The 7,500-nt window shown below is 34.2% G+C and overlaps 1 pseudogene; it reads right to left on the reverse strand.

The window, feature by feature from the left end:
- Positions 1 to 6,347: 6,347 nt before the first annotated feature.
- LOC147466310 (histone H3-like) lies at positions 6,348 to 6,773 on the reverse strand (annotated as a pseudogene).
- Between the last annotated feature and the right edge of the window lie 727 nt (positions 6,774 to 7,500).

Raw genomic sequence — 7,500 nt, forward strand, 5'->3', positions numbered from 1 at the left:
ACATTGATATTGCAATCATGCATTGGGCTTGGTTTGATAGGTATTTTTTATTAGTTTGGGATTGATAATTTTAGTAGTCAATTCATCTCTAGGGAGATTTTTGGCTCCGAAAGGAGCCGATTTTGTTGAAAAGAGGCAACCGAGAGAAAATTTATTTCTTCCAGCTTTGGGGGGGGGCCAGCCCGGGATGTTAGGCGGGAAACACCCCCCCCTGGGAAAGGTCACACCAGGAGATTTGTTCATCCTCGCTTACGGATGGCCAGCTGCAAGTGACGGGGGATGATACGGGTCTTCTGTTGTCACGGGGGGCGTTACCTGCCACTCGAGAACTTCGCAGCCGGGTTTCCTACGGCAGCCGGGACAAAGGGCACCTCCCCGACACTTTTCAGCGAAATTTTCCCTTACCAAGGGCGTGAATCCCCCTACAGGAAACTGAAGGCCGGCCCCTGCTCGAGGGGGAATTTGACTTGCCCTTGACCTTTCCCCCCTTTCCCAGCCCTGACTGATGTTTGCTTTATAGGATCTAAAAAACCTTCAATTGCAATCGAGAGCATCCCTTTTTTATAGGCGCCCACCGTTAAAACTTTCCATGGCGTTAGATGGCAACGGGGGCACCCCTTGAGCCACTAGCCGCGGCCCTCACCGAGGCGGCGCCCGTGTCGGCCAATAAAAGGAAATTTCAGGTAAAAATCCTTATCAGTGTTTACTGAAGGTAAAACCCCGGATGCCACCCAAAACTTCCGAAAGGTGCCAAAAGGGCCGGTAAGGCCCAAAAGTCTATCACCAAGGGGAAAAAGAAGAAGAACGCGGGAGGAAAGAGCAAAACATCTACATCACAAGGTTTTTTAAGCGGGCCCCACCCCAAACACCGGTACTCCCCCAAAGGGCCATGTCCATCAGACTCGTTCGTGAACGACATCTTTGAGCGCTTTGCAGCTGAGGCTTTCCCCCTTTGCCACTACAACAAGCTTTCCCACCACACCCAGGGGGAGACCCAGACCGCCGTCAGGCGTTCCCTCCCCGGGAGAACTGGCCAACACCTGTGATGGGGGAAACCAAAGGGCTTCACCAAGTACACCCCTCCAATAAATTAGAAGGTTGAAACGGTTTAACCCCCTCCTCTACCAACACGCCCTTTAGGAGCCCAAATTGAAATAAAGCAGATAGAAGGACATGGGCGTTGTTATCTTGGTTTTGTTTATTTTGCACCGCGGCGCGGGGTTTTGGTCAGCTGTTTGTTTTTTTATTTAGGCGGGGGGGTTTATCAAAATTCTTATCTAGGGCTTGTATCGTGTTACTTGCATTGCGCATTGCATAGAAAATGTCAGACATATTGCTCTGCCATAAATGAGCTATATTCCCGGCATGTGTAATATATTCCATATCCTTTAAACTTTTTCTTCTTTTTTTCTGAAAGTCGTTGACAAATATGCTCTTACGAATTTGCACAATTTAGCTGTGAGTGGCTTTAGTTGAGAAAAAGCAAATCCATACATGCATTACGTAGAAACAGGGAGAGTAAAAACCAAACACCTGTGAAAAGAGAGAGAGAAACCTAAACACAAACAGCTGTGCAATATTACCTGATACACACATACCTAGATCAGTCAGTCATAGGTATGCGTTCACGTTATTTTTATCACACATTCAGAATTAAAAGTTACACACTAAAATATTACTAATAGCAATACTTGACCACACATATATCACAGCCATGGTTTGAAATGAATGAATATTCACAGCTTGCAAATATAGAATTTTATACTTGTACATCATAATAGTAATTCGCAATATACATAGATAAATATCTATATATAGATATAGAATATATATATATAATTATATATATATATATATATATATATATATAATATATATATATGTATATTTATAGGGATGTATGTATATAATGGACATGTACATGCATTTACATAAATAATACATATGTGTGTATGTATATATATATATAATAGATAGATAGATATATGATATATATACATATACTATATATAATATATATACACATATATATGATTGATATAATACATATATATATGATTGATATATATATAACATATATATGATTGATACACAACACACACATATATATAGATAGATAGATAGATAGCTATGATATATATACATATACATATATATAATATATATACACATATATATGATTGATATATATACATATATATATATGATTGATTATAACATATATATGATTGATACACACACACACCATATATATATAGATATAGATAGATAGATAGCTATGATAAATATACATATACATATATATAATATATATACACATATATATGATTGATATATATACATATATAAATATGATTGATATATATACATATATATGATTGATACACACACACACACACACACACACATATATATAATAAATATATATGTATATATATATACATATACATATATATCGGTAAATATACATATATATGATATATAGACATATATAAAATAGACATATATATGATATATATGCATATATATGATATATATGCATATATAATGATATATATGCATATATATGATATATATGCATATATATGATATATAATGCATATATATGATATATATGCATATAATATGATATATATAGCATATATATGATATATATGCATATATATGCATATATATGATATATATGCATATATATGATATATATACATATATATGATATATATACATATATATGATATATATACATATATATGATATATATGCATATATATGATATATATGCATATATATATGATATATATGCATATATATATGATATATATGCATATATATATGATATATATGCATATATATCATATATATATGCATATATATCATATATATATGCATATATATCATATATATATGCATATATATATGATATATATGCATATATATGATATATATGCATATATATGATATATATGCATATATATCATATATATGCATATATTAAATATCGTAATATAAATATGATAATATACGATATGTTTATATATATATATATATATATATATATATATATACTATATATATATGCATATATATGATATATATGCATATATATATATATACGTATATATATATGAAATATATACGATATGTTTATATATATATATATATATATATATATATATATACATACGTATATATATAATGATATAATATACGATATGTTTATACATCATATATATAGATATATATATACACACACACACACACACATATATATACACATATATATATATATATATATATGTATATATATGTATGTATATATATATATAATACATATATATATATATTTTATATATATATATATATATATGTATATATATATAATATAATATATATATATTATATATAATATATATATATGTATATATAATATATATGTATGTTATGTGTGTGTGGTGTGTATATTTTCCATATCCGTTACTTTTTGTTTTGTTGTTTGTTTTTTCTGAAGATCGTTGACAAATTGCTCTTACGAATTTGGCACAATTTAGCTGTGAGTGGCTTTAGTTGAGAAAAAGCAAATCCATACATACATATACGTAGAAACAGAGGGAGAGTAACACAAACACCTGTGAAAAGAAAGAAAAGAAAGAGAGAGAAACCTAAACACAAACAGCTGTGCAATATTACCTGATACACACACATCTACGATAGTCAGTCATAGGTATGGCGTTCACGTGATTTTATCACACATCAGAATTAAAAGTTACACACCTAAAATATTAACTAATAGCATTGCTTGACCCACACATATATCAAGCATGGTTTGAATGATGATTTTCACAGCTTGCAAATATAGATGTTCTTTATACTTGCTTATTCATAATAGTAATTCGCAATATATATAAATAACTCAACCACACATACACATACACACACACACACACACACACACACACACACATATATATATATATATAAATATATATATATATTTATATATATATATTTTCCTTCTTTATACTCTCTTTTTATGTTTTTCTGTTTCGCTTGATATGTCTTGTCTCTGTGCGAATCTGCTGCCAGATTCCGTAATGCTTTGTGCCTCAGTCTTCTTCTGTATGTTACTTCAATAATCTCCTCTGTTATGCTTTGTCGGCAATCTTTCTGATACTAGTTAACTACTTTGCTTATTAATCACATGTATTTAATTCGATTGTGAAATTCTCTTATTATATCATTCTAATTATACGGTAGTCCTTATTTTCTTCTGCCTTGTCATTACGTTGCAGCTTCTAAATCAATTCCACGTCTGAACTACTTCTTATCTCAATTTGTTTATATTACGCACTACAGTGAACTTCCATGTCAAATAATTCTGAGAAGAGTGGCTCTTCACACCGCGTACAATCTCTATCTAGCTTGTGGTTTTTAAGCGCTATGAGTGATGCATCAGAGGCTGAGAGCTCAGACGTCAGCGTGACCGATAAGGTCGTATGTGTTTCTCTCATGCGCTCGAGGATCTCGTCATCGCTTCTTCCTATCTTCAACTTTTCTTTTCCCTTTTCTCTCTCTATCTCTCTTTCTCTAGTTTTCTTTGCTTTGATTCTTTTCTCTCATGTTCTTTTATTCCCTCTTAAACTTTCGCATTGATTTCTCTCTCTCCTTTTCTCTCCTCACTTTTCCTATTCTCTTCTTCTTCTTTCCCTTTTCTCTCTATACTAACTTTCTTATTTTTTCTTTCACCTTGATTCTCTCTCTCTTTCCTTCTTTCTATCTCTCTTCTTCTTCTTTCCCTTCTTATATTCGCATAGATTCTCTTCTCTCTCTCTCTCCTTTCTTTCCTCTCTTTCTTTTCTTCTTCTTCTTTTCCTTATCTCTCTCCTTCTTTCCATCTCTTTCTTCTTCTTATATATATATATATATATTATATATAAATATATATATTATATTTATCTAGACATATTACATATATATATGAGATTATATATAACCATGATATATATGAGATATATATTTATACACATTTATAACCTGCCCCCATATATTTATATATATTATATATTATATCTATATATATATATACATATATATAATATATATATATATAATTGATACTATACGGCTGTTTATGCTATGATATACGTAACATATATGATGCATTACGTACATATATGTATGCATATACGTACATATATGATCATGCATTACGTATGTATAAATCTATATATATATATATATTATATCTAAATATATAGATGTGTGTGTTAATCAATATTATTATAAATTAAATATTTAATATATTTATACATAAATGTATGATCTACTAACACTCTATCAATTTCTCTATATTATTACGTATCTCAAATCATATACATACAAACATACATACATAATATATATATATAATATATAATATATATATATATATATATAATAAAAAAATATATTATATATATAATATATATATATGTGTGTATATATGTATATATATGTATGTAATATGTATATATATGTATATATATGTATATATATGTATATGTGTGTGTGTATATATATGTATATATATATGTATATATATATTATATATATATATATATTATATATATATATATATATTATATGTGTGTGTGTGTGTGTGTGTGTGTGTTTTGTGTGGTGTGGTAGATAATAAGATAGATAGATAGATGAGAGAGAGAGAGAATAAGTATAGATATAGATATATTGTGTTAATATTATATGCAAAAGTTAAACTTGAATAAGTCGTTGTCTGTGGAATTAAAGAAAATGGATGCCAAGCAATTGCACAGCAGGGGTAACAATAGCAGCATTTACCTTTCTAGTTGCACACCTATTGCCGAATTTGCCAACCAAGTGAGGGGGATAAATAGGTTTTGTTTGTCTGTTTGCTTTGTCAACCTTTCTTTCTTATGGGTAAGCCGCCCTACACATGTTTGACACTACGGTATAAATTTCTATTGATACGGTAAAAACCACTTAGTCAATTGCAATGGATATTTTTTCTTGTTCTTTTGTTGTGCATATGCAAGAAGGGATATATTACCATTACCATTATCATTACAACAACAACAAGTAGTTGTAAGTAAGTAGAACTAAGTACAATAGTAGTAGGGGTAGAACGGAACCAATACCTGAAATATTAAAAGATGCTTGATTATAAAGTTGCAATTTGAAACCCAAAGCATGGCTGTACCTCGTTAATGCTGTGAATCAGGATAAGAAAGAAAAAAAAAAAAAGGAATTTGTCGTTCGAATCTCTCTAGTTAGAAACTTAGGCCCTGAAAAGGGCCGAGATGGGTTCTGTTGCAAGAAAGCAAGCAAGCAAAAGCTTAAGCACGCTCTCCACGGATACGACGAGCAAGCTGGATGTCCTTGGGCATGATGGTCACACGTTTGCGTGAAATAGCGCACAGGTTTGGTGTCCTCAAAGAGGCCGACCAGGTAAGCCTCGGAGGCCGCCTGCAGAGCCATGACAGCAGAGGACTGGAAGCGGAGGTCAGTCTTGAAGTCCTGGGCAATCTCGCGAACGGGGGCGCTGGAGGGCAGCTTGCGGATCAGGAGCTCGGTGCTCTTCTGGTAACGACGGATCTCACGAAGGGCAACGGTTTCCTGGCCTGTAACGATGGGGCTTCTTGACACCTCCGGTAGCAGGGGCTGACTTGCGTGCAGCCTTGGTGGCCAGCTGCTTGCGGGGGGCCTTGCCTCCGGTAGACTTACGTGCGGTCTGCTTGGTACGTGCCATGTTGCAAGTATCTATAAAGATACGAAAATGCCGCTAAGCCCTGAATTTATAGCAGAGCGGCCGGTCCCCAACTGGCGCGACGTGTGCTGCCAGAGACCCTCGTTTAACTCCGCCTAACTTTCCACTGTGTAAACAAGGCCAGAGCATACGCACAACCGTAACTTGAAGACAAGGTAACGATAAGAAATTCGGCAGTCGGCAGTCGACTTTGCCGTTCTATCGTGCAACAGTGTCACTAAAGAGCAGAAGCAAGCAAAGTTGACAAGTTTTCCGTGACCTGATCTTTATTACGTTAACAAGGCCGGTGTCTTCTGCTATATTAGGTGTGCACGGCGGTCAATGGTTACGAGATAACGCTGCCCTTTGATGCACGCCTGGCCTTCCGCTGGCCGCTAACCAGTAGACCGAAGGCGACGACGCCTTACATATACCTGTGGGGTCGACTGCAATGCATATTATTCCAACTTGCAACCCCCTTTACCTAGCAAAGTAGCACCATGAAACCGCCGGACGAGGAAAGGGCGGAAAGGGACTCTTCCCCCCCGGGAAAGGGAGGAGCCAAGAGCATCGCAAGTATTGCGTGATAACATCCAGGTATCACCAAGCCCGCCATCCGTACGTCTGGCTCGCCGTGGAGGTGTCGTGTTCGCTAATACGTGGATGTGTTCAAGCGTATCATATATCTGGTCTGATCTACGAAGAAACCCGTGGTGTTCCTCAAGGTATTCCTCGAGAACGTG

Source organism: Penaeus japonicus, unplaced genomic scaffold (assembly GCF_977035675.1).
Source record: "Penaeus japonicus unplaced genomic scaffold, GWHDUDI00000001_assembly GWHDUDI00001910, whole genome shotgun sequence".
Classification (NCBI taxonomy): domain Eukaryota; kingdom Metazoa; phylum Arthropoda; class Malacostraca; order Decapoda; family Penaeidae; genus Penaeus; species Penaeus japonicus.